General features: G+C 45.5%; 1 protein-coding gene across 1 annotated transcript in view; it reads left to right on the top strand.

The window, feature by feature from the left end:
* The window catches only part of LOC307185050 (uncharacterized protein), a 266990-nt gene extending 242186 nt beyond the window's left edge, over positions 1–24804 (top strand). Inside the window, exon 2 of the mRNA XM_079918833.1 lies at positions 24690–24804. The gene's annotated coding sequence lies outside the window, so the exon portion shown is untranslated. The remainder of the gene's footprint in view (positions 1–24689) is intronic.
* The last annotated feature ends 1361 nt before the right edge of the window (positions 24805–26165 follow it).

The following is a 26165-nucleotide window of genomic DNA, read 5'->3' as shown; positions in this document are numbered from 1 at the left end:
GGGCCATTGTCATAATAGAAAGTGTGATTTGTTACCAGAGGAAGAGGAAAGTGACGCTGGGCTTGCAAGATATTTCTATCTTCAGCCAGAGTGCATAGGATCTGGAACTTAATTGGTGACGCAGTATTTGTTTGAGATTATATGAATGAAAAATCTTTGTGTAAGAGTGATTAATCTAAAACTTGGCCAGTCATTGTCCTAGTGTCATATTAAATTGCAGGAGAATCTAGTTTTAGGCACAAAGATCATAAATATAAAATGTGTTCCCAGGCTTGGTTCTGTGTAGTCAGTAATCTATACTCACCCACTCATTAATAAAAATGAAAGTTAAGGACTCAGTCCTAACTTACATGCTTAGCATTGTATTTTGCTAACAATCTCAGTTTTATTTTCTTTGTTCTCCCCTGTCCATCATCTTCTGCAGAAAATAATGTCTCCACTTTCAATTCCCTGTCTATTTAAATCCAATTTGTAATTTATAAAGTTGTCCTCCTTAAGGGCTGCTGCTTCTGCCACAGTAATGTACTCTGGCCATTATTATACTCTTCCATCTTTCATGTAGGTCTCCATCCATAGGTTTTGTTTTCATAGCTTTTTTTTTTTGGCGGTACGCGGGCCTCTCACTGTTGTGGCCTCTCCCAATGCGGAGCATAGGCTCCGGACGCGCAGGCTCAGCGGCCATGGCTCACGGGCCCAGCCGCTCCGCGGCATGTGGGCATGTGGCATCTTCCCGGACTGGGGCACGAACCCGTGCCCCCTGCATCGGCGGGGGGACTTTCAACCACTGCGCCACCGGGGAAGCCCTATACTTATGATTTTATATTTGCTTATTTACTTTTGTCTCCCCACTCAGCTCAAGAGAGACTATATTCATCTGTGTTAATCACTGCTGTGTTTCCTGAACATGCCTATAAATCATACTGAAGAATGGTGCCTGAAATTTGGTAAGGGATCAATCAATTTTCTTCGCTGGATGAAGAAATGTGTTCATAAATTAATGAACAGATCTTCGGGGCTTCTGACTTGAGGACTAATGGGAAGAGGATGGCAAATGGTTGGGACAGGGTACTGCAAGAAGTAGTATTTGGAGTACTCTGATAGCTATCCTAACAGATAAGATTGTGTTCATTTAAGTAGTTCTAATGAGAGAGCTGGGAACTAGGGACACACAGCATTAAGGTTTTTATAATGCATTCTGCAGAGTTCTTTTTAAGTCTGTACAAATATCATTGAAAATATATGCATACATATACACCTCTGTTACTTTAATTAGTGCCTTACGAGAGCCCCTCAAGGAAGGGGTAGTAGCAACTCTCAGTATCCTTCCTTTATGATGAGCTTAATTTATTCAAAGTTACATCATAATTTATTTGTAACTGTGAAACTAGACTTAGTTATTGAATAGACCCTCCCTAGGAACGTATGACATTAATAAAACCAACAAAACTTTGTTCAGTTTCCAATGATAGACACACTACAGACTCAATTATGGGCCATCCAGTTTAATGAAGGGAAGAAGTGATTGAACAAATATAGAGCAAACAGAATATGAAGTTTTATCCTCCATTAATATTAGTAACGGATAGTGTGGGCTCCAGTGCCTTCGAGATAGCTTGAGACCATCATCTCTGTGTCATGGGCAGGGGGATGTTCAGTCAGGGTGTCTTTCACTGTCACTGAGAAAAATTTCCATAATATATAATGATACCTACTGAAACTGATATGGGACATTTGGGTAATAAGGAATCCATTAGCATATTTTTCCAGAAGCCTTGACTACAAAATGAAGACAGTAGATTTGCACACTTTCAGCCATGAAGAAGTTGTTTGGATATTCATCCTTATGCCTAATGAAATAAGCTTATTTCATCTCTGCAGCTTCCCATATACCATTTTCCCACCTCTGTTTTATGTTTGGAAAGACTTTTAGAAATTGAAAGTCAAGTTAAAAAGTGAGTGACAACTTAAATGATATATGGAATATTTTGCTGACTTACAAGAGCATGCAGAATTAAATATGACCCAGTTCAAATGTTTATTTTAACGTGTATGTTGAGGTGGCGTTTTCAAGGTGCCAGAAGATGAGAATTCACCTTCCAGTGTGTGTTACCAGTTCTGTTCATTGCACAGAATCATCTTCATAAAACATACTGTTTTCTATGTTTCTCAATACTGTTTCTCAATTAGTTTGAAGAATTTCTCAGATACCTCTTAATATGTAGTGCTCCAATTCCAATCTTGCCATGTCCTGTACCAGTGACACAGCACACAGGAGTTTTATTTCTCTTTATTTCTCTGGGTTGTTCAGAACCCAATGAAAGAACAATGGAATGGGATCCAAGAGATCAGGGTTCTTGTCCCAGATTTACCATAAAATAATTGTGTCCTCTTGGGAAAATTATAGTCATTCTAGGTCCCTTTTCTTTACTTTGACAGAGCTGCACTAGATGACCCCAAATAATATAGCACTCTTTCGGTAGTCGCTTAGATGTTATTGGTATTCTGAAACAAATGACGACAATGACACATGGAGCTGTGCAACATCTCTGTAACTCTGTTGTCTTAGAGTTGCCTCCATTTGACAGATGATAAGATGACTGTGCATAGAAGTAGATGTTTGGAACCAGCGGTTCCAAAGTAAGTGGAGGTAAACCGCAAATTTCCTTCCTTCCTGAAGCTCACTTAGCCAAAACATAGGCTTCTGAATATTAAGCTGTAAAGCATATTATCAGTACATTTTAAAAGAAGCTATTCTTCTAGGATTTCCAATTAATAGCAGGAGGTTTTGAAATTCTTGAAAGATCATCTGATTTTGTGAGATTTGCAGCTCTATTTTCCTGTCAAGCAAGTTGTATTAGTGCCAGACAGTCATCTGAGCTTCTGGATGCTTCTCTGAACCTCTTGAAGTTTTCTTCTTGCTATCTGAAATTCATGCCAGATAAGCCTTTTTCTAGAGCATATGTACAGACTTGTGTATTTTTATATAGGAAAGCGATGCAGTGAGTCAAGTCGGGGGTTAAGCCCTCATTCTCAGAGTGGTATTGAGCTCCTGGTGAAATATAATCATCATTTCCTCAGAATCGGAAAGCAGTTATCTCAGGTGTATAATCCCATTAACTATTTATACATTTACATATGATACATGTATTTATTGTACCTACGAGGTGTGTTCTCTTTGGGAAGTACAAAGCTCTTTGAGACATAGGTTGTTCATTTTTTTATTTTCCCACAAATACTGTGACCCTTTGAGCAGGAAGGTCTATATTTTACTAACATCTAGAACCAGCAGTTAACAGGGTGCCTAAGATGTAGTCAATAAATATGAAATAGATATATGAACACATTTTTATGTAAGGGCCAGGACATGGACAAATAGAAATTTTTCGTTTTCAGTCACAAAGCAACAACAGACATAAAAATGATACAGACAACAAGTGCTACGGTCATTCAAAGAAGGCATAGAATAGATAGAAGGATCTCCTCTATGGCACAGGGAACTATACTCAATGTTTTGTAATAACATCTGTATGGGGCACCTGCTCCACACCAGGCCCTATGACAGGTGCTTACATACTTTCCCTCTCCCCCATCCTATGGGGAAAGTACCTCTGCTATAGATTTAACATTTGCCTCCCCCAAAATTCATATGTTGAAATCCTAACCCCCAAAGTGATGGTATCAGGAGGTGTGGCATTTGGGAGGTGATAAGGTCATGAGGGTAGAGCCCTCATGAACAAAATTAGTGCCCTCATAAAAGAGACCCCGCAGAGGTCCCTCGACCTTTCTGCCATGGCAGGTTACAGAGAAAACACGCCAACTGTGACCCAGGAAGAGGAGACTCACCGGACTGTGAATCTGCTCGCACCCTGATCTTAGACTTCCAACCTCCAGAACTATGAGAAATAAATTTCTGTTTTTCATAAGCTACCCAGACTCTGGTATTTTGTTATAGCAGTCCAAATGGATTACGATAACCTCTGTCCTTAGGTTTCAGACCCAGAAACTCAACTTTGTAGAGGTTACGAGGACCCTAAAGCCACTCAACCAGGCAGAGGCAGATTTGAAATTTAAGTCTCCAATTCCACATGTAAGTCTATCAGACCCTGCCTCCAGACATGACGTCATGAACAAGAGCTAATGCAACAAAGAGTTTACATGCAGCAAAACAATTAGCAAACAAAGTAAGAATATAGTAGACCGACTGTTTGGGTCACCCAATAGCCATTCACCACTCTTCCAGTTGAACAGAAGCCATGCCCCGTGGGCACATTCAGCCCTGCTGTTTTCACTTCCCAGATTTGAGGGGTAGGAAATTATTATCCCTCCTGGCCATCAGCACCCTGACCTCTACCACCCACCGGGCCAGCTTCAAGAACAGCTGGATCCACCTGTTCAAGTGAAACAGGTCTGCTCTCTGTGGTGTTGGCTTCTAGTTCCAGCAGCTCTCCCCACATGATAGCAAAGCTGGCTCCCAGCGGTTGCAAGCATGAATCCTACCAGCCTAGCAGTCCCAACAGATACCTTTTAAGTATTTTTTCCCCAAAGCTCCAGTTAAAAGTCCTAGGCTGATTCCAATTTGATCTGCTCTGGACAAACATTTTCTTTAGAACCTAGAAGGCTGCCAGACAAAATACAGGATGCCCGCCTCGTTAAAGCTGAACTTCAGATAAACAGTAATTGTTTTAGTAGAAGTATGTTGCATGCAATGTTGAAGACACCCTAAAAAGTCGTGGTTTTCACCTAAGGTTCAGCTTTAACTGAGCGCCCCGTGTGGGCTTTGCCGGCTGTGGTGGGCGCCGAGCGGGGTCGGCGGGGACGCGGGGTGGGGGGGGACTGTGGCCCGAGCCGGGTTGCACACCCAGCCCGCAGCGTGCAGGGAGAGAGGGGCAGCCTCGTCCGCTGCAGGAGCTGAGACGGGGAGAAGGGGAGCGCCCCAAAAGGAAACCAGCTGCCCCTCCCAGGAGAGAGGAGATGGCTGTTCAGCAGCCAGAGACAGCAGAGGAGCCCGAGCACAGAAGCGGCGGCCTCTGAAGACGCGGTGCACATATTTCTGGTGTGCGAGGGGCACGCGGGCCGGTCCGTGGGAAAGAGGGGAGCCCGCGCCGGCCCCTCCACCTCCCGAGCCTGTGCGTTTCCCTAAAAGAGCAGCAGCTGTGCAAACTGACCGTTCACAGTTGTGATAAATCGCCTTAGGAAAGCACTTCGATTAAAGTCACATCTAAATAGAACGCAAGAAGTCACCCCTGAACAAATCAATTGCGAGAGGGGCAGCTCTGGGCGCGCACCCACCCCGCTGCTGTTTTGCTTTCCCCGCAGGACGAGGGCCGCTCACTGGGTCGCGGGGACAGCGCGCTGTCTCAGCTGGGGAAGAGGCGCTTCCTCGGGACACATACAAAACCCAAAGTGTGAAAGGAGGCCTTTATTCCATTCCTTTGGGGGATTTCTTAATGACGTAAAGCCCAACTTGGTTTTAGATCTGCCTGTCGTTTCCATGACAGAACCTTCCTGGGGGGTCCACCAGCAGCGGGGTGGCCAGGTGCCACAGGGCTGTGCTCTCCTTCCCAAGCCAGTTCATCTCCATCTGTAGCATTTTCAGAGAAACTCTCGGATAGGTTTTCTCCAACAGGTTCTTTTTCCTTCAGTTTATAAAGTCATTCTCCTGCACAAAATAAACGGCCTGAAGACATCACTGAGCCTCTTTTTCTCCCAGGGTCAGGGCCAGCACGGCCCCCAGACCACAGGGACGCAGGACCTCACAATGGGCTTCAGGTCTTCCCCTCCCCTCCCGCCCCTCCCACCCTGCCCTACCCCTCCCCTCCTCCTCTGCAGAAATCACATCCCTTTCTCCAGACTCCCCACTTCAGCTTGAATTCCAGCAGATCTTTACCCTGCCAGTTAGTAATTCAGGACTAATTAGGTGATTGCTTTCATTTATGGTAGCAGTTGGGGCGGGGGTGGGGGGGTGGGATGAAATGGCTTTGCCCCTATTCTTGTTGGAAAAATAAATCACACCCACTGTCACTTGAGATCTTATTTTGGCCCCCAATCAAGGAAATTAGCAGCGTGGTTCATTTCCCCAGCATTCACTCCTGAACAGACGGCAGTGCCCTGGAACATGGCTTAGAGCTGTGTGGTCAGTGCAATTGTTTGGGGCTGTTTGTGCCGACGGTGAGAGGAGATGCCTGTCTCCCAAAAGAAGAGTGGCCCTTGTCTTGCTTAGGCCAACGAGCTGCCCGGAGCGCTGCCCGCCTGGCTTCTGAGGAAGATGTACACCGCCATCTAGTGGATATGGGGGCTCACTGCAGTGTGCTCGCTCTCCCGCCTTTCCTTCTGGCCGGTAAGGACAAGCAATAATGCTTCTTGTAAATTCCTAAAAATAGGGAGGTCTCATTATATCACCAGGAGTGAAATGTTTGCCTCGATGTCTGTAATGAAAGTGCAACCCCATGTTTGCACAACGTCTGTCTTGTCAGTAGCCCTCTTTCATCCCGATGTTTAGGTCCAAGACAGGATTGTCATTGTCTGAGCAATGGGTATCTCTGTGAAGCTGGGTAGTTCTCCCCTGTCCCAAGTAGTGCGGGAGGAGACAGTCAGCACCTTCAGAGGCGCCTTCATCTCTGCAGCCTCGCCATCACTCCTCATCTCGCCCACAGCAAGCCCTATTCCAAAGTGCACAGGGTAGAGGCGTTCGAAAGTTGGCTTGTTCAACCAGGGGCATTGCCACTTCCCAGCGGGAGCCACAAACACACCCACATCCTAAGACTCTTTTCAGTCTTGGTGTTGAGGGGGTTCCCACTCTGTCCCCTGCCTACACACAAGTCAGCGTCTTTTTCCTTTCCACTCATTCTACCTACATGAAGAGCACGTTGATCTCCCCAGTTTTAACACAGGAACCATGATTTTCTTGGGTTTTGTGTACTGGGGGGCGGGGGAGATTGAGAGAGAGAGCAAGTACATCCCAATATGGAAGGGCTTGGGGCCGTGGTTCTCCATCAGGGGCAATTTTGCACACAGGAGACACTTGAAAGTGTCTTGGGACACTTTGGATGGTCACAGCTTACGCGACGCTAAATGTCCTTCCATCACAGGACAGGCCCACAGCAAAGAAGCATCCAACCCCACCCAGCAGTCGTGCTGAGGCTGAGAAAGCCTGGTTTAGGCTCGCAGATATCGCCCTCCAGCAAGCCGGTGAGAACACTGATTGTCCTCAAATGGGCCACACTGCAGAGGCTGTGGATAGATAATGCATCCTCTCCCAAGTCAGTACTGACCACCGTTTTTCTTCTTTTAGACTCTTCCATTTTAAACATAATTTAGCTGTCTCTTTTTTGTCCCTCTGCTCTGCTGAGAAGAGAAAGGATTGGAAAGGGGGAGGGGAAGGTGACAGAAAAGGAGGATTAGAGGCCTGACCTGTTTCTCCTGCAGAAGCTGGGCACATTCCTCTCTCACAAGCTTTGTGACCCAGCAGGGTACAATTAAAAGCACAACAATTTGCTTGTTATTCAAGTCAGACATTAGTCCCGGTAATGGCATGCTTGCTAGAGAGATGGATTTCCTTGTTTGGAGCTAAGCACAGGACTAGCTGAATTCTGCATGGAGAAATCTTGATTTGTTCAGGTCTTTCATGTTTTCTACAGAGAAGGGGTTATGTCTTCCTAAAGAGGGGCCTTGCTTAAAAAGCTACAAAAGTATAAGAAAAGGATTTAGGGCAGAGGGGCCTGTGGTTACGTAGCTGAGGGGTACAGGGAATTTCAGAGCCAAGGATTATTTAAAGCCATAAAGTTAAAAAAATAATTGGTTTAGGGACTCCCCTTGTGGTGCAGTGGTTAAGAATCCACCTGCCAGTGCAGGGGACATGGGTTCGAGCCCTGGTCCGGGAAGATCCCACATGCCACGGAGCAACTAAGCCCGTGCGCCACAACTACGGAGCCTGCACTCTAGAGCCCGCGAGCTACAACTACTGAGCCCAAGTGCCACAACTACTGAAGCCCACGCGCCTAAAGCCCGTACTCTGCAACAAGAGAAGCCACCCAATGAGAAGCCCGCGAACCGCAACGAAGAGTAGCCCCTGCTCACCGCAACTAGAGAAAGCCCGCGCGCAGCAACAAAGACCTAAGGCAGGCAAAAATAAAAATAAATAAATTTTTTAAAATTTATTTTAAAAATTAGTTTAGCACTACTGCATCCGTGCTGGCGAGTACGCTGTAAAGGCAATTAAGCATGAGCTAAAATTCATTTTACTTTGGCTAATTACTGCATGGATCCAGGAGAGGGAGAGGAAAGAAAACATGCCCCCTCCCTGGCAATCAGGGAGGACGTTGGCTTTGGTTTCTTTGCCTTATCGGCACGTTTATTAGTTGGGGTGCCCAGAATCCAGCTGTCACAAGGGCCTTATTAGTTAAAACACAGGAAAATTGTTCTCTCAAGGCAGAGCAGTGAATGCTCTGCTGTCCCAGTGACCAAGCAGAAGCCACTGTTAGTTTTAACACCATCGATTACTGTTAGCCAGAGAGGACATGACATACACAGTCCTGACTTCACCCATGTGCCTGCTGAGCCTGGGTCAGGGGCTCTCAACCCAGAGCAACTCTGCCGCCCTCCCCCCAGCTCCCCGCCCCCGGGACAATTGACAAGTTCAGGAGGCATTTCTGCTGTCACAGCTGGGGAAGGACTGCTGGCGTCCGCTGGGCGGAGGCCAGGGATACTGTAGGAGTATCCCACAATGCCCAGGACAGCCCACAGCAAAGAATTATCGGACACAAAATGTCACCAGTGGCAAAAGTAAGAGGTCCTGGTCTAGACAGAGGCAATTTCCTCTCCTTGAGTAGGTGAAGGTCTTCAGAATCTCCGCTTCCTCAAATACATAATGGACAAGTCATCAGATGACCATATTTCATGCTAACTAACACGCTTTTCTTCCCACTTTTCTACACTGGGTATTCATTCTCCCACTTCAGGAAATCGAGTGACACTAAGAAAAACTTGCCCTGGAAGGATGGTCCGCGGCGGCGAACCGAGACCCAAGTCGGTGCCCGCCCTCTCCTTCCCCGATTCACACACAGGCACCCAAGAGAGAAGACAGCGAGCTTCTCTGCAATCCCCCGGTTCGGAGTTTTGAGAACTTTTATTCCCTTCTCTGAGATTACCCACTCCTCCCTGCATGAAGCATGTTCAGTGAGTCATTTGTCCTGCAGCTTTACAGGAGTTAAGAGCCCGCAGCAGTGAGATATCCGTTTCCTCCCTGGAGAATGAGGACTCCCCCTGAGGGAGGTTAATGCTCAGGACAGGAGCATCCCTGGAGCTGGCGACAGCCAAGGGGCTGTGACTCAGGACTGTCCCAGGCAGGCCATCAACTCTCTGGGAGAGCCTCAAGGATGTACTTAGCCTCCGTTTACAGGAGGTGAGGAGGGCAGAGTGCTGCAGACAGGGAGCGGGGCGGCCACACCCAGACTAAACCCTACCCGGCACCCTGCAAGGGACAGAAAACCTCTCCCCTCAGGTCCCACCAGCCCTGCTCTCCCATTCTGTGCACCCCTTTCAAATGCGTTTTTCTGCTTTGCCCCCTCCCATTCAATCCGTTCTAGGTACAGCAGTCACGGTGATCCTGGTAAGTCCCAAGTCAGATCGTGTTGCTCGGAGCTCAAAACCCTTCAAAGGCTCCCATCTGGATTCGGAACAAAAGCAAAAAAAACCAAAAAACAAAAGTCTTCTCCCCCTCTCCCCCTCCCCATTCCTCTCTCTCTCTGTCTCTCTCTCTCTCTGACACACACACACACACACACACACACACACACACACACACACACACACACCCGTCCCTCCCCTTCCCTCAAGCCCTTCCAGAGACACTGGTGAGCTGTCCCTGGCTGTTCCTAGCAGCTCCCTCCCCATAGCCTCCTGCACTTGCTATTCTCTCTGCCTAGAATGTTCTTTCTCTCCATAACTACAGGGGCTGCTCTCTCCGGTCTGTCCACATGTCCCCTTCTAATTAGGGTAGCCCTCTTTCCCTTTGATGCTTTATTGTTCCCGTAACCTACATCACCTGGTAACATGCTAAAAACTTCCATGCTTTTATTTGCCGGTCCTTCCCTACCCCACCTCTCACTCCCAGATTGCAAGGATCTCTGTATAATTTTTTCACAGCTGTCTATCTCGAGGACCAAGTACAGTGCCCGGCTCCAGCAAGCACTCAGATATTCGCTAAAGAAATTAGGAAATGGACCAGGCTACTTAGCTTCAGAAGCTCTTTCATGGAAGTTCCCATCCCCTCCGTACCAGTTCTCAGCTAGTTGACTGAAGACTAGCACCCTGACAATGAGGCAGCTCTAAACTGTGAACGACAAAAATATTTACTGTGTCTCCGAGGGCCACTTGTGTTTGGTATTTTCTTGTTTTAATAATTTTTTAAATTAATTTTTAAATTTATTTATTTATTTATTTTTGGCTGCGTTGGGTCTTCGTTGCTGTGCGCAGGCTTTCTCTAGTTGCGGCGAGCGGGGGCTACTCCTCGTTGCGGTGTGCGGGCTTCTCACAGTGGTGGCTTCTCTTGTTGAGGAGCACAGGCTCTAGGTGCATGCACTTCAGTAGTTGTGGCACACGGGCTTCAGTAGCTGTGGCTCGCAGGCTCTAGAGTGCAGGCTCAGTAGTTGTGGTGCACGGGCTTAGTTGTTCCGCGACATGTGGGATCTTCCCGGACCAGGGCTCGAACCCGTGTCCCCTGCATTGGCAGGCGGGTTCTTAACCACTGCGCCACCAGGGAAGTCCATGTTTTGTTTTTATTTGTAGTGAAATGCACATAAAATTGTATCATCGTATCATTTATGAGTGTAGAGTTTAGAAACGTTCAGGACATTCACGTTGTATGGCAGCCAATCTCCAGAACTCTTTTCTTCTGGAAAAACTGGAACTCTCTGCCCTCCAGCAACCGCTACCCCCAGCCCCTGGCACCCACCATTCGACATTCTGTCTGTATGAACTTGACCACTCTAGGTGCCTCATACAAGTGGAATCGAGAGCATTTGTCTTTCTGTGACTGGTAGGTTAGCATCATGTCCTCAAGATTCATCCATGTTGTAGCCTGTGTCAGAACTTCCTCTTTAAGGCTGAATAATATTCTGTTGTGTATACATCCCGTTTTGCTTATCTATTCATCTGTCAGTGGGCAGTTGGGTTCCTTCCACAGTTTAGTTATTGTGAACAATGCTGCTATGAACATAGGTATACAAAGTATCTTGCAAAACCTGCTTTCAGTTATGTTGGGTATATACCCAGAAGTGGAACTGGACCATATGGTAATCCTACTTTTAATTTTGAGGAACCACCATAATATTTTGCACAATGGCTGTACCATTTTACATTCTCACCAGTAGTGCACAGGGCTCCAATTTCCTACATCCTCATTAACCCTTGTTATTTTTTGTTTTCACAGTAGTCACCCTAATGTGTGTAAGGTGGTGTCTCACTGTAGTCTTGACTTGCATTTTCCTAATGATTGCTGATGCTGAGCATCTTTTGAGGTGTTTATGGGCCATTTATGTATCTTCTTAGCAGAAATGTCTAATCGAGTCCTTTGCCCATTTTTTAGCCAGGTTGTTTGCTTTGTGGTTGAGTTTTAGGAGTTCTCTGTACACTCTAGATATTAATCCCTTATCAGATATGTGATTTCCAAACATCTCCTCTCATTCTGCGATTGCCCTTTTCCTCTGTTGATAGGGTCTGGATGCACAGAGTTTTAAAAATTTTCTTGAAGTCAATTTCTCTATTTTCCTTTTGTTGCCTGTGCCTTCGGTGTCATATTCAAGAAATCATTGCCAAAATCTAATGCCATTAAATTGGGGGCACTTGTGCTTTTTAAAAGGACCTTTTAATGACAAGTTCCTCAGTTTGGGGAGTTCAGAGCCCTGAAACCTAACTATAAGTGTTCCCAATGCAGAACGTACATAAGAACCAGAGTGCTTAATCAACATTTCTGTTGGCAAGCAAGGTCCCAAGGAGCGTGTGGAAGCACAGCAGAAGTAACATGGAGGACTTTTAGGAATGTTCTCTGCCACCTTAGTTTCCTCCCTCTTTCTCCATATATCCCTCCCATTTTTCCTTCTTTCCTTCCTTTCAGATAACATGTCTGGGGCAGCATATGGTGAAGAAAATGCTTTTACCTCACTCCCCTATAACAACACTGACCACTCCATGAGCCTTGGAGAAACAATTTGCCTAATTTGGAGAGAAAAACTCCATTCAAGTCCTGCTGGGATGCAAGTTCAAATCTGCATGACCACAAACCCACGTTCATGGACACACTTGCCTCTATTGCTTTTTTAAGCTATAGGAATGCTGGATGAGGAATGTTGTCTGTTATTAACTAGCAAAACACGATCCCCCCTTTGAGCCTTCATGTCATTATCTATACGATGAAAATGGACAAGCACAGCACATTTCCAGTGTTACTTTTGAAATTTTCAGTGCTATCTTACATGAAAATAACATGAAGACACAGAAGCAAACCTGCCTGATTCCCCCTTATGCCTTGACTTCTTGGCCTGCAGAGAGGTCTCCAAGACCCTCCTTGGACGATCCAGGGTTCAGCCCAGCACTGAGCTAGACGACCACAGGCTCCCCTCCCAGCACAGTGAGTCTTTGCATGACTGTTTTGGGGTTTTTTTTTCCTAGACTCCCATTTCTTAAAAGTTTGAGAGCCAGTCACAGATCTCCATTTCACCCAAGGGCTGGCATGTCACGAGGTCACCAATATTTGTTTTATGTACTGCTAAGAGATTAAGGGGCAGTATAATTTCAGAGAAAAGTTAGGTTCCCTGGAAGTCAGGAACCCCAGCATCCTGCCCTTAAACACTCGAATGACCTTGAGCAATGAAAGGTCTCCAGATCTTCATTTCTCATCTTCAAATGAGAAGACAAATTGGACAACATCACTGTTTCCTAAAGTGTGGTGTGTACACCGCTGTGGAAAGTAAGCAATAGGTAGAAAAAAGTTAGGTGCTTTTATCTTATGTATATATCTATAAATACTTAAATAGCCTCTCAGCTCTACAGTATCTTAGCTATTATTGCTACAGCAAGGCTGAAGTCGGTGACACACACACAAGCAAGACCCAATGCTAGTACATGTGGTGAAGGTATCGCACCTTCAGGAATTGTCCTTTCCACCCAAACTGTCCAGAGAGATTGACACCGGTGAAATGGATCGCTAGTGTGGATCCTCATATACCAAATTCCCGTGAGCTTTGCTGAGAAGACCTCAGCAGTGCATCAAAGCATCCCTTTGATGCAATGTGAATAAGGTTTAAAACAGTTATTAATGTGGCTAGTAACTGACTGCAGTTTGGGAAATCCTACACTTGATTTCTTGGTTTCTTCCACGTCCAGCTGTCTTTGACGTGTGAGGTGCTTAGACGAAAGTCAGTGTGCTCTCTTCAGGTCAGTCTTAATCTATAACCTGTGTTATACATGTGCCTCATTAAGGACAAATTGCTAGTTCCAGATGGGGAATTTGGAGCAGGCTCTTTTTTCTCTAAATGAATGGGGCTCTACTCCAAGAACACAGACTTCACATATATGGGTATAAACACATACATACACCAAAGTCAAGTCACTTTCTATCCCTCTATTCACTGTTTAGGCCCTGAAGGTATTGTTTACAGCCGGACACTTGGCTTGCAGGGAAGAATCTCATCCACCTGAGATCTTAGGCACAGTGCCTCCAATCCCCTCCTCTCTTTCTGTTAAATTTCTGCAAAGGCAGGAAGTACCAGAGTGATGCAGAGGTTGGCTGGAAGGTTGAGAAGAGGCCCCAAAGATGTAGGGCTTAGGATGACCCTGAAGAAGAGATGGGGTTTGGGCAGTCGGCATGGAAGCTAGAGAAAATTCCAACTGGGCAAGGAAGGAGTGGGCACTATAAATGGGGGACAGGGAAAAGACTGGAACACAGGGTTTGGACTGGGAAGCAAAGAAGATGGTATAAGACAGGTTCAAGGGGTGGGTTAGAGAGAGCCTGATGGCCCACTAAATCTTTTAAGCTCCACTCTGTGCCACTCACATGCTACAAAAGGATTTATTTCAGTGTGAGGTAAGATGTAAGTGCTACTTTAAGAATTTAACTGAACCAAAATGACCTGGGGACCAGGATGCTAGTCTACTGTTATAGGTACTGTTCTCCTGGGGAAAAAAGCCAACATAAAATGGTGCATTAGTCTGTTTGGGCTGCCATAATAGAATACTAGAGACCGGAGGCTTGAACAACAGATATTTCCTTTCTCGCAGTTCTGGAATTTTGCAGTCTAAAATCAAGATGCCAGCAGAGTTGCTTTCTTCTGAGGCCTCTCTTCCTGGCTTGCAGACAGCTGCCTTCTCACTGAGTCCTCACATGGTCTTACCTGTGTGTGTGCATGGACAGAGAGAGGCCGCTGATGTCTCTATCTTCTTATAAGAACACGAGTCCAGTCTGATTAGGGCTTCACCATTATGACTTTATTTAACCTTAATTACCTCCTTAAAGACCCTATTTCTTAATACAGTCACATTAGAAGTGAGGGCTTAACTCAGGAATTGGCAGGGGCGGGGTGTTTCTGCCCTATGTGAGAGGGTTGGGAATGGCACAGAGCACATCCCGCTGAAGGCTGTGCCTGTGTTGCCCTTCCCACCTTTTCCAGTGGTAAGATATAGGCAGAGAGGGAAGAGCGTTCTAGAACAGGCTTCATGACTTGCTTCAGTTCAAACCTATTCAAACCCAAGGACAAGCATTCACTCTTGTGGATCAGCACAGCTTACCAGATTTTCAGGGGTTGGGGGAGAGTTTAAAGCCCAAATAAAGTGTTAATATCTCGTTGGCCAGGGGCACAAGCCGCCCACACAGTGTGGGCAGGTAGCTCCCTCAGCATCCAAACTCCCTCTGTGGGGAAATGAAACCCCCGGAGTCATTTGGAGGAAAGGTGCAGTTCCAATACACCCATACAAAGGAAGTAGCGTCATAAGATTTATTACTTTCAAAAATAGATAACTAATGAGAACCTACTGTATAGCACAGGGAACTCTACTCAATGCTCTGTGGTGACCTAAGTGAGAAAGAAATCTAAAAAGGAGGGGTATATGTATACGTGTAACTGATTCACTTTGCTGTACAGCAGAGACTAACACAACATTGTAAAGCAGCTATGCTCCAACAAAAATTAATTTAAAAAATAAAAAAAAATGATTTATTACTTATATATCCCAGAAGCAAAGGGACACAGTGAGCCGGGGGAAGGGCAGTCTTCCACCCCAGGTCACAAGCCAGCAGGAGCTAGAGCGGGGTAGCAAGCACCTAGTCCTTACAAGGTGATTGGGGCAGAGGCTACTAACTTTTCACAGGCTTAACTCTAAGTGGTTATTTTTTTTTTAACATCTTTATTGGAGTATAATTGCTTTACAATGGTGTGTTAGTTTCTGCTTAATAACAAAGTGAATCAGTTACACATATACATATGTTCCCATATCTCTTCTCTCTTGCGTCTCCCTCCCACCCTCCCTATCCCACCCCTCTAGATGGTCACAAAGCCCCAAGCTGATCTCCCTGTGCTATGCAGCTGCTTCCCACTAGCTATTTTACGTTTGGTAGTGTATATATGTCCATGCCACTCTCTCACTTTGTCACAGCTTACCCTTCCCCCTCCCCATATCCTCAAGTCCATTCTCTAGTAGGTTTGTGTCTTTATTCCTGTCTTACCCCTACGTTCTTCACGACCTTCTTTTTTTTTTCCCTTAGATTCCATATATATGTGTTAGCATACGATATTTGTTTTTCTCTTTCTGACTTACTTCACTCTGTAGAACAGACTCTAGGTCCATCCACCTCACTACAAATAACTCAATTTCGTTTCTTTTTATGGCTGAGTAATATTCCATTGTATATATGTGCCACATCTTCTTTATCCATTCATCTGTTGATGGACACTTAGGTTGCTTCCATGTCTTGGCTATTGTAAATAGAGCTGCAATGAACATTTTGGTACATGACTCTTTTTGAATTATGGTTTTCTCAGGGTATATGCCCAGTAGTGGGATTGCTGGGTCGTATGGTAGTTCTATCTGTAGTTTTTTAAGGAACCTCCATACTGTTCTCCATAGTGGCTGTATCAATTTACATTAAAGACTTTTATTTAAAACCCGCTTAGCTCTAAATTTTTAAAAAATTTTATTTATTTATGTTTTTTGGCCACACAGTGTGGCATGCAGAACTTCCCTGACCAGGGGTCGAACCCATGCCCGCTGCAGTGGAAGCTCAGAGTCTTAACCACTGGACCACCAGGGAAGCCCACTCAGTGGTTATATTAAAAGGTTCCACCGGGGAAGGCAAAGCAGGAACCTGTGGGGATACCCTAAACCTATCTAAAAGTCCAGACTCTGAACTTTTGGTGTTAGTAGGGTCACCATACTGTAAAATGCCTCGGCAGCCACTCAGAAAAACAAAATTTTTTCCTCAAAGTTGTTTTTCTCATCACACCTTTCTAGTTTTGACCCTCTTGCATTATTATCCTAGCTAGGACAGGAGGTGACATGATGCAGCTGCAGGAAGGGCTTGGGGGAAAAAAGCTCAGTGAGGGCAGCCTGGAGCAGAGTAAGATAGATCCTGGGTGAAATCCCAGCTTCACCACTAGCTGTGTGACCTTGGGCAAGTGACCTCACCTCTCTGAGCTTCCATTAAAAAAAAATTTCCATTATCAAAAATTTTAAACAGAAAAATAGAAAGAGAATACAATGAACACTTATACATCCGCCCAGATTCAACAAGTCTAAACTCTGCCATATTTGCTTCAACTAAGCCACTTTAAAGTAAATTACAAACGCTAAGGACCATCGTCCCTAAATACTTTAGCATTTGTGTCCAACAAAAGAGAACATTTTCCCCATAACCACAAAACTATTACGCCTCAAAAAAACAGTTCCCTGGGACTTCCCTGGCGGTCCGGTGGTAAAGAATCCACCTTCCAATGCAGGGGACTCGGGTTCGATCCCTGGTCAGGGAACGAAGATCCCACATGCTGCAGGGCAACTAAGCCCACGTGCCACAACTACTGAGCTCCCACGCCTCAACTAGAGAGCCCGTGTGCCGCAAACTACAAAGCCCACACACCCTGGAACCCACGCGCCACAACTAGGGAGAGAAAACCCGCACGCCACAACTAGAGAGAAGCCCGAGCCCACACGCTGCAACAAAAGATCCCGCATTGCCACAACTAAGACCTGACGCAGCCAAGAAAATAAAAAAATAAAATAAATAAATATTAAAAAAACAATTCCCTTATATATATATATTATTTAATATTCTGGCCATATTGAAATTTCCCCAATTGTTCCCAAATTATATTTTACAGATGGTCCATTCACACCAAGATCCAATCAGAGACCTTGCATTGCGTTTGGTCATTATGGATCTTAAATCACTGAGTTCCCATTCTGCTCATCTGTAAAATGGGAAAAGAATAATACACACCTCACAGGGTACACAAATTAGACATAATACATGTTAAGGGGTTAGGCTAGTGCATCCAAAAAAGTACACTATTATTATTAGCTTCCTTACTGGACTTGTTCTGCTCAAGGCAGCAGTGCATTGGGATGGAGTGTCTTGAGATGTCAATAGCATGGGCTAGAGATAATGAGGCAACAGGTCCCAGCATCCTCAGGGATGTAGACCCACAAGCTGCATTTTGCCCAGCCCTGGCCTGGGGATGGAGGGAACCAGTCTCACCTTGACCACCTTCAGCACCCCCGATTCCTGGTCCAGCCCATGCTCCCCCTGGAAGCTCTGCTCCCTCAGGAACTGCTCCACGGTCTGCACAGTCTCCAACACCTCTTTTTTCCACTTCTGGCTGGGATGCAGGCAGTGAGCCACGAAGGAGTTCAGCCTGGAAGCTGGGGTGACAAAGAGCTCCGGGGGCACTGCCATCTCTGTCTTGAGAGTACCACTGGTGGCTAGATCTATACCCACACACCTACCCAGCTCCTGGCACACACACTCTTCTTTAAGGGGACTCCTCCTCAGCTGACCTCCAGCACCCTGTGGAATAAAGGACCAGAGTGAAGAGGAAACAAGGGGTGTCTGGCTGACCAGGGGATCCTCTTCCTGGAGGCCATTCACTGCAGCTGGGGTACCAAGGGACACTGGGTGAAACCACCTTAACAGGCGGGGCTTTTAGTCACCCTTTCTGCTGTAGGTTTCGTTTCTCACCTCTTAGTTTCCCTTTTACAACTTGGAAACTGAAACTGGCTTGAGGATGGCCCTGGGAAAGACAACTCCCCCAGGAGATGGGAGTTGGATGGTATCCACCAATCCCATCCCCACAAGCTTGTCACCCAAAACAGGCTCAGTAAGAGCAGGCACTCGCTGGAGGTTGGGCTGAACTGTGGGAATTCTAGGGTTCCGCAGAACAAACTCTGGAATTCCAGTCTGCCCTTTGCCAGACTCTTAACCTCTCTGACCCTCACAGAAATAATCCTTAAAATGGGTTTAAGAATAATACCTACCCCATAGGTTGTGTGGATTAAGCAAGAGAACATTTAGCAGAGAAAACATTAAGTAAATGCAAGTATTGTTATTCGTTCACTGTACATCTATTGAGTGCTGGCTGGGTGCCAGACATTGTGCGAAGAAGACAATGTAAGACGTGGTTCCTGCCCCAGGGGCTCCCAGAGCAGTGGGGGAGACAGAGGAGACACAGAGAGTCCAGTGTCCTGTGTACTAGGAGAAAAGAGGGCACAGAAACTTGGTGGAAATTCAGGCAGAAGAGTTTCTTTGGGGTCACCTGTGGTGTCAGTGAACACCTGCTTGAGATGAGTCTTAAAAGACTGGGAATGCGGCCACGAGACAGAGGGCACAAGACCGGATAAGGCTGAGAAGTGTGAACCATCCTGCTATGTGCCAGGACTCGGCTGTCAGATCCACGTTGGCATGGAGGGCAGGGAGGGGAGAGGGGAGAGCTGTGCCTGGACAGGTGAGCAGGGATTGAAACTCGGAATGCCATTCATTCATTCATTCAACAAACATTTGTTGAGTGCCCGCTATGTGCCAGGCAGGTGTCCTGGGGATACAGCAGTGAATAGGCAAAATTCTCGGACTGCAGAGAGCTAACACTCTAATGGTGGAGACAGATAATAAACAGGATAAATAAGTAACATTATAATAATTAAGATGGTGATAAGTGCTAATCAGGAAAATAAAGCAGGGAAAGAGGTTAAAAGGTACTGACTACGTGTGTCGGGGGGGTGAGAAGTGGCAATGTTCAGGGGTTCAGTCTCAAGAAAGGTGGCTAGGGAAGGTCTGAAAAGCAAAGACATGCATTTGAGCAAAGACATGAAGGAGGCGAAGAGTGAGCGGTATGTATGTCAGAGGGAAGAATGAGAGAAAGTGGGACTTCCCTGGTGGTCCAGTGGGTAAGACTCCATTCTCCCAATGCAGGGGGCCCAGGTTCGATCCCCGATCGGGGAACTAAATTCCACATGCATGCCGCAGCTAAGAGTCTGTATGCGGCAACTAAGAAGTCCACACGCCCCAACGAAAGATCCCGTGTGCCGCGACTGAGACCCGGCTCAGCCAAAAATTTAAAAACAATAAAATAAATAAAAACAATTAAAGAAGAATGGGAGAAGGAACAGCAAGTGCAAAGGCCCTGTGGCGGCAGTATGCCTGGTGGGATTGAGGAATAGCAGTGTGACTGGAATGGAATGATCAAAGGGGGAGAGTGGGAGGGGATGAGGTTTGAGTACAAGGGTAGGGGGCAAATTGTGTAGGATCTTGAAGACTACTAAGACTTTGGCTTTTACTCTGATTGAAATGGGGAGCCACTGGGGAGTTCCAAGCAGAAGAGGGACATGGATGGACTTTCATTTTAACGGTATCACACTGGCTGTTCTTGGGAAGATTGGATTAAAAGCAGAGGGTGGGGAGTGGAGGTGAGAGCAGAAGCAGGAATTCAGTTAAGAAGCTACTACAACAGTCCAGGCAAGAGATGTGGCGCCTTGGATCAGAATGGTAGCAGTGAAAGGTAGGGAGAAGTGGTATGATTCAATTTTCTTATTATGGAAAATTTCAAACATGAACAAAAGTAGAATAATACAATGAACCTCCACGTACCATCCCCCATCTTCAACCATTATCGACCTGTAGACAGTTTTTTAAATGTTTATTCAGGTCTTCTGCCCATTTTAATTTTTATTGGCCACCCGGCACGCAGGATCTTAGTTCCCCAACCAGGGATTGAACCCATGCCCCCTGCAGTAGAAGCACAGAGTCCTAACCACTGGACCACCAGGGAAGTCCCAACCTACAGACAATCTTGTTTCAATGATATCTCCATCCACATCTCCCCTCCTGTATTATTTGGAAGTGAATCCCAGACCTCATATCATTTCACTGGCTATATTTTGAGTATAAACAGGTCTTGCTAAAGGATAGAGTGTGATGTGAGAGAAAAATTAGAGTCAAGGACCACTCTAAGGCTTTTGGCCTTAGCACTGGAAGGATAGAATTGTCCTTAACTGAGAAGGGAAAGACTGGGCCAGGGCACAGTGTAGGCATGAAGGTCGGGAGTTCGGCTTTGGAAGCAAACTTGAGTGTCTAATGAGATCTGAGTTGGCTAGGGAATTGCATATTTGAGTCTGGATTTCAGGGACGAAGTCTGGGGTTGAGATACAAATGACCAGCATAGATATATTTAAAGCCATGAGGCTGGGTGGGTTCACCAAGGGAGCGAGTATAGAGCAAGGCAAGAAAAGGACCAGTGACTGGGCCCTGAAACACTTAAGAGTATTAAGTGATTGGGGAGAGGCAAGCATCCGGCAAACAAGAATGCGAAGGAGTAGCCAGGGAGGTGGAAGAAAAATCCGGAGTGTGTTTTGATAGCCAAGTGGAAACATTTTTCTAGGAAAGAGAAAGTGATCCACTGGGTCACATATGAGGTGAATCTGCGCTGACTTTGTCCTGAGGGCAGTGGCAAATCAGAAGAGCGACCAGAGGTGAAATGACCATTCTGGAAAGATTGGTCTGGCTGCTTCTGTGGGGAGGAAGGATTGCAGGGGGCAGGGGTAGATATGTAGGGAGAGGTGTCAGGACACTGTACAGTGATCCAGGTGAGAGGGAAGGTGACCCGGACTTGGCTGGAGAAGGGATGGGATTCTAGGTCTACCTTGGGGGAAGGGTGAACAGGACTTGGTGACTACAGGTAGGAGGTGAGGGAGAAGACAGGATGGCTATCAGCTCTCTGGCTTGGGTACCTGGGTAATGGATGGAGGGTACTATTAACAAAGGGAGGAAGATACAAGGAGGAGTGGGAAGTGGGGAGGTCTACAAGGGTAGCTGTTTAAGCCAGAGAGCTTAAAATAGTTGTCCACATTGCCTAATGCTTCCGATAAGTTCAGGAATATAGGTCTGAGAAGCACCCAAGAGGCTACTGGTGATCATTGTGGGTGAAATGTAAGGGAGAGCTGGGAGCAGAAGCCAGATCTTAGGTGCGGGGTTGAAGAGTAAGTTGGGTGAGGAGGATGGAGACCAGGAGTGTAGATAACACTTTCAAGAACTTTGTCGTGAAAGGGAGGAGAAAGACCAGGTGTTAGCTGGAGGAAGTGGTGGGGTGGAGGGTGTTTGTTGTCTTAAATACCATTTGGGGGGGAAAAAAAAACCCTCAATCATGACACGTTTCAATTTAAACTCTCCAACTGGCTAACCCCAAACGGAAAGAATCACATTTCTAATTACATAAATTCTAAAAGTCTCCATATTTTCAAAGTTTGGTAGTGCCTGGTCCTTAAACAGTCCTATATTATAACTGTTTAAAGAGCAGTGGCAATTTCGCAAACCAAAGTCAACAATAAAGTGAGATTCCAAACATTTGTCCTATGTTTATAATGACAGATAATGAGCTTCAAGGCAATGTAAAAGTTGTTCAAACAAAAGTTATTCAAACATTCAGACCTTACATCTTAGTTTAAAACATTTTTTTGAAGCATAATTGATTTACAACACTATATCAGTTTCAGGTGTACAACATTGTTATTCAATATTTTTACAGGTTATACTCCATTTAAAGTTATTATAGGCACTTCCCTGGTGATCCAGTGGTAAAGAATCTGCCTTCCAATTCAGGGGACACAGGTCTGATCCCTGGTCGGGGAACTAAGATCCTACAGGTGGCAGGGCAAGTAAGCCCGCACGCCACAACTGCTGAGCCCATGTGTCCTGGAGCATGCAGGCCACAACTAGAGAGAAACCTCCACACCACAACGAAGAGCCCACGTGCTGCAATGAAAGATCCCGCACACCTCAATGAAGATCCTGCGTCTCGCAACAAGACCCAATGCAGCCAAAAATAAATTAAATAAATAAATAAATAATAAACCTTTGAAAAACTAAAGTTATTATAATATATTGGCTCTATTCCCTGTGCTGTACAATATGTCCTTGGAGCTTATCTATTTTATACACAGTAGTTTGTACCTCTTAATCCCGTCCTCCTATTTTGCCTCTCCCCACTTCCTTCTCCCCACTGGTAGCCACCACTTTGCTCAATAGACCTTACATATTAGTTTTGATTCATTTCATTATTCATTTTCATGAGATATCTGGGAGTTCAGCAGCTTTCAAGATTTGGAAAGGGGGAATTCCCTGGCAGTCCAGCGGTTGGGACTCTGGGCTTTCACTGACAGGGACCAGGGTTCAATCCCTGGTCTGGTATTTAGGAATCTGCAGGCCTCGCAGTGTGGCCAAAAAAGAAAAAAAAAAACGATTTATAAAGGGAACATGGGGCTTCCCTGGTGGCGCAGTGGTTGGGAGTCCGCCTGCCGATGCAGGGGACATGGGTTCGTGCCCCAGTCCGGGAAGATCCCACACACCGCGGAGCGGCTAGGCCCATGAGCCATGGCTGCTGAGACTGCGCGTCCGGAGCCTGTGCTCTGCAACAGGAGAGGCCACAACAGTGAGAGGCCCGCGTACCACAAAAAAAAAAAAAAGGGGGAACATGCAGTCGATTGTGTATTGGTTTTATGGTTTATAGAAATGCCATGCAGTTGGGCACATGTCTATGGCGGTGGGGGAAGAGCTAGTAGTTAGGAAGGGTGTGGGCTGGGTTTTAGGAAGGAGGAAGATGCATAAAGATGGGTTTTCTCTTAGCTTGTGTTCCTCCAAATGCAGAGCCTGAGACAAGGATTTGCATGAGACTTGTTTTGGGAAATGATCCCAAGGGACAGGTGTGGGGGATTGAGAAGGAGGAAAAAACAGTCCAAGAAATATCATGAAATTGATCACTACTGTGGGCAGCTGAGCTTTGATCCCACTGGGGACCCTCTAAGGAGCAATGCAGAACATGCCTCAAAATTATCCACCTGAGAGGTGGAGGAGGGGAGTATGCACTCACTGCACTCGCTGGTTCCTGTCTTTCAATGGGCCAAGGCTTACCCCCGGGGTGTTAGCTCCCTGGAACTTCCATATTTGCTCAGAATTACTTGGAAGGCTTGTTAAGACACAGATTGCTGAGTCCCACTTCCAGAGAACCTAACTCAGGTAATTCTGGGCTAGCTGCTGAGAATTTTTATTTCAAAGAGGTTCCCAGATGATGTTGATTCTGCTGGTCTGGGGTCCATACTTTTGAGAATCAATAACTTAGAGGTTTGAACTTTGAATGGTGACAACATGGGGGAGAAGGAAAGTTGACTCAAAGTCATGGAGTTGTGAGCCAGCATTCAGTGTTCTGGAATTGCAAGTGTTTGGCCACGTCTGGTATGTTTTGAGCACTCTCAAAGGAGAGACTGAGAGGTCAGCAAGAGCTAAATGGTCAAGAACCCTGAATGCCAAGCAAAGGAACTTGAACTTGATTCTGTAGGTAATAGGAGCCATTGGAGAATTTAAAGCAGGGGAGGATTCTGTTTCTATTTGTGCTTCAGAAAGAGCACAGTGGTCTGGGTAGAAAGGGGTGAGCTAGGGGGACATGACCATAGAAGTCTACAGAATGAACAGCCTGATCTTGGCACTCGTGGGGATGTGGGGCCTCTCTTAACGAGCATGATGGTGTCACAATCCTTGATGTGCAATCTGAGAAGCTATTGATTCCACAGTTTCTGGCCCTGGGACCCTCCATGTAAGGTCCTCCAGCCTCTTCAACCTTCTCTTTCAAGTCGTGGATGGAGTCATCAGGGTCAATGGCATAAGGCTTGCCCTGGCCACTGGAGTCCTTCATGAAGACCTGGATCTCAGGAGGGAAGGTCTCCAGCACCTGGAGGCTCCTGAAAGGAGAGACAGTGGTGTCCACTGGGGCCACATGTCCTCTTGTTTTCATAGTTTTGCCTTTCCCAGAATGTCATATGGTTGGAATCATCCAGTGTGTAGTCTTTTCAGACCGGTTTCTTTCAACTAGCAATATGCATTTAAGCTTCTTCCATGGCTTTTCATACATCACCACTCACAGTAACAAATTATTTTTTTCTTGTGATGAGAGCTTTTAAGATCTACTCTCTTAGCAACTTTCAAATACACAACAATATTGTTAGCTATAGTCACTACACTATACATGACATCCCCAGGACTTATTTATCTTATAACTTGAAGTTTGTACCTTTGGACCACTTTCAGCTAGCTATTTCACCCACCTCCCACCTCTGGCAACCAGTCTATTCTATGTATCTGTGAGTTGTTTCTTCTTTTTTTTAAAGAGTCCACATATAAGTGATCTCATACAGTATTTATGTTTTGCCCTCTGACTTAATGCACTTAGCATAATGCCCTCAAGGTCTATCTGTGTTGTCACAAATGGCAGATTTCCTTCTTTTCATGTGGCTGAATAAAATTCCATTATCTATCTATCTATCTATCTATCTATCTATCTATATCTATCTATCTATCTATCTATCATCTATCTATATCTATATGTCACATTTTCTTTATCCATTCACCTGTTGGACACTTAGTTGTTTCCTAGTCTTGCTTTGCCTATTTTATTTTATTTTTTTACACACGCTGCATGACATGCGGGCCTTAATTCCCTGACCAGGGATCAAACCCATGCCCCCTGCAGTGGAAGTGTGGAGTCTTAACCACTGCACCACCAGGGAAGTCCCCTGCTTTGCCTATTTTAGAATCAGATTATTTGTTTTTGTTTGTTTGTTTGTTTTTTGCTATGGAGTTGTTTGAATTCCTTATAGATTTTGGATATTAACCTCTTATCATACATGTGGTTTGCAAATATTTTTTCCCATTCCTAGGTTGCCTTTTCATTTTGTTGATTGTTTCTTTTGCTCTCCAGGAGCTTTTTAGTTTGATGTAGTCCCATTGGTTGCTTTTTGTTTTTGTTGCTTGTGGTTTTGTTGTCATACCCAAAAAATCATCACCAAGACCAATGTTAAGGAGCTTTCTCTTTATGTTCTCTTCTAGGAGTTTTACAGTTTCAGGGCTTACATTTAAGTCTTTAATCCATTTCAAGTTAATTTTTACAAATGGTGTAAGATAGGGGTCCACTTTCTTTGTTTTGCATGTGGGTATCCAGTTTTGCCAACACCATTTACTGAAGAGACTATCTTTTCCCTGTTGAGTATTCTTGGATCCCTGTCAATTAGTTGCCCGTATGTGTGTGGATTTATTTCTCGGCTCTTGATTCTGTTGCATTGGTGTATGTGTCTGTTTTCATGCCAGTACCATACTATTTTGATTACTCTAGCTTTGTAGTATAATTTGAAATCAGGAAAAGTGTTGCCTCCAGCTTTGTTCTTCTTTCTCAGGGTTGCTGTGGCTTTTGAAGTCTATTGCAGTTCCATACGAATTTTAGGATTGTTTTTCCTATTTATGTAAAAAATGTCATGGGAATTTTGATAGGGATTGCACTGGATCTGTAGATTGCTTTAGGTTGTATGGACATATACTCTCTGAGTGAGATGTGCATGTAAATGATTTGCCTAAGACTTATTAAAGCAAAATGAAAAAGTCAAAGAAACTGCTACATTAGAAAATACTAAACGTGTAGAGTATGGGCGGCTGGTGTGTGCTCGGGATGACCCAGCCCCCTCCAGGCCAGAGAGGTGGGTGGGAAGTAGCAATTACAACAGACAAGGATGACCCTCCCTGTTTACCCCTCCCTCTGGGCCCATTTTATTTCGGGCTGCATCGTTTAAACTCAAAACACACTTTTAATATAGGG

This window comes from Stenella coeruleoalba (assembly GCF_951394435.1).
Source record: "Stenella coeruleoalba genome assembly, chromosome: 3".
Classification (NCBI taxonomy): Eukaryota; Metazoa; Chordata; class Mammalia; order Artiodactyla; family Delphinidae; genus Stenella; species Stenella coeruleoalba.
Note: the sequence above shows the minus strand (reverse complement) of the source record. Positions and strands in the feature narration are given on the sequence as shown.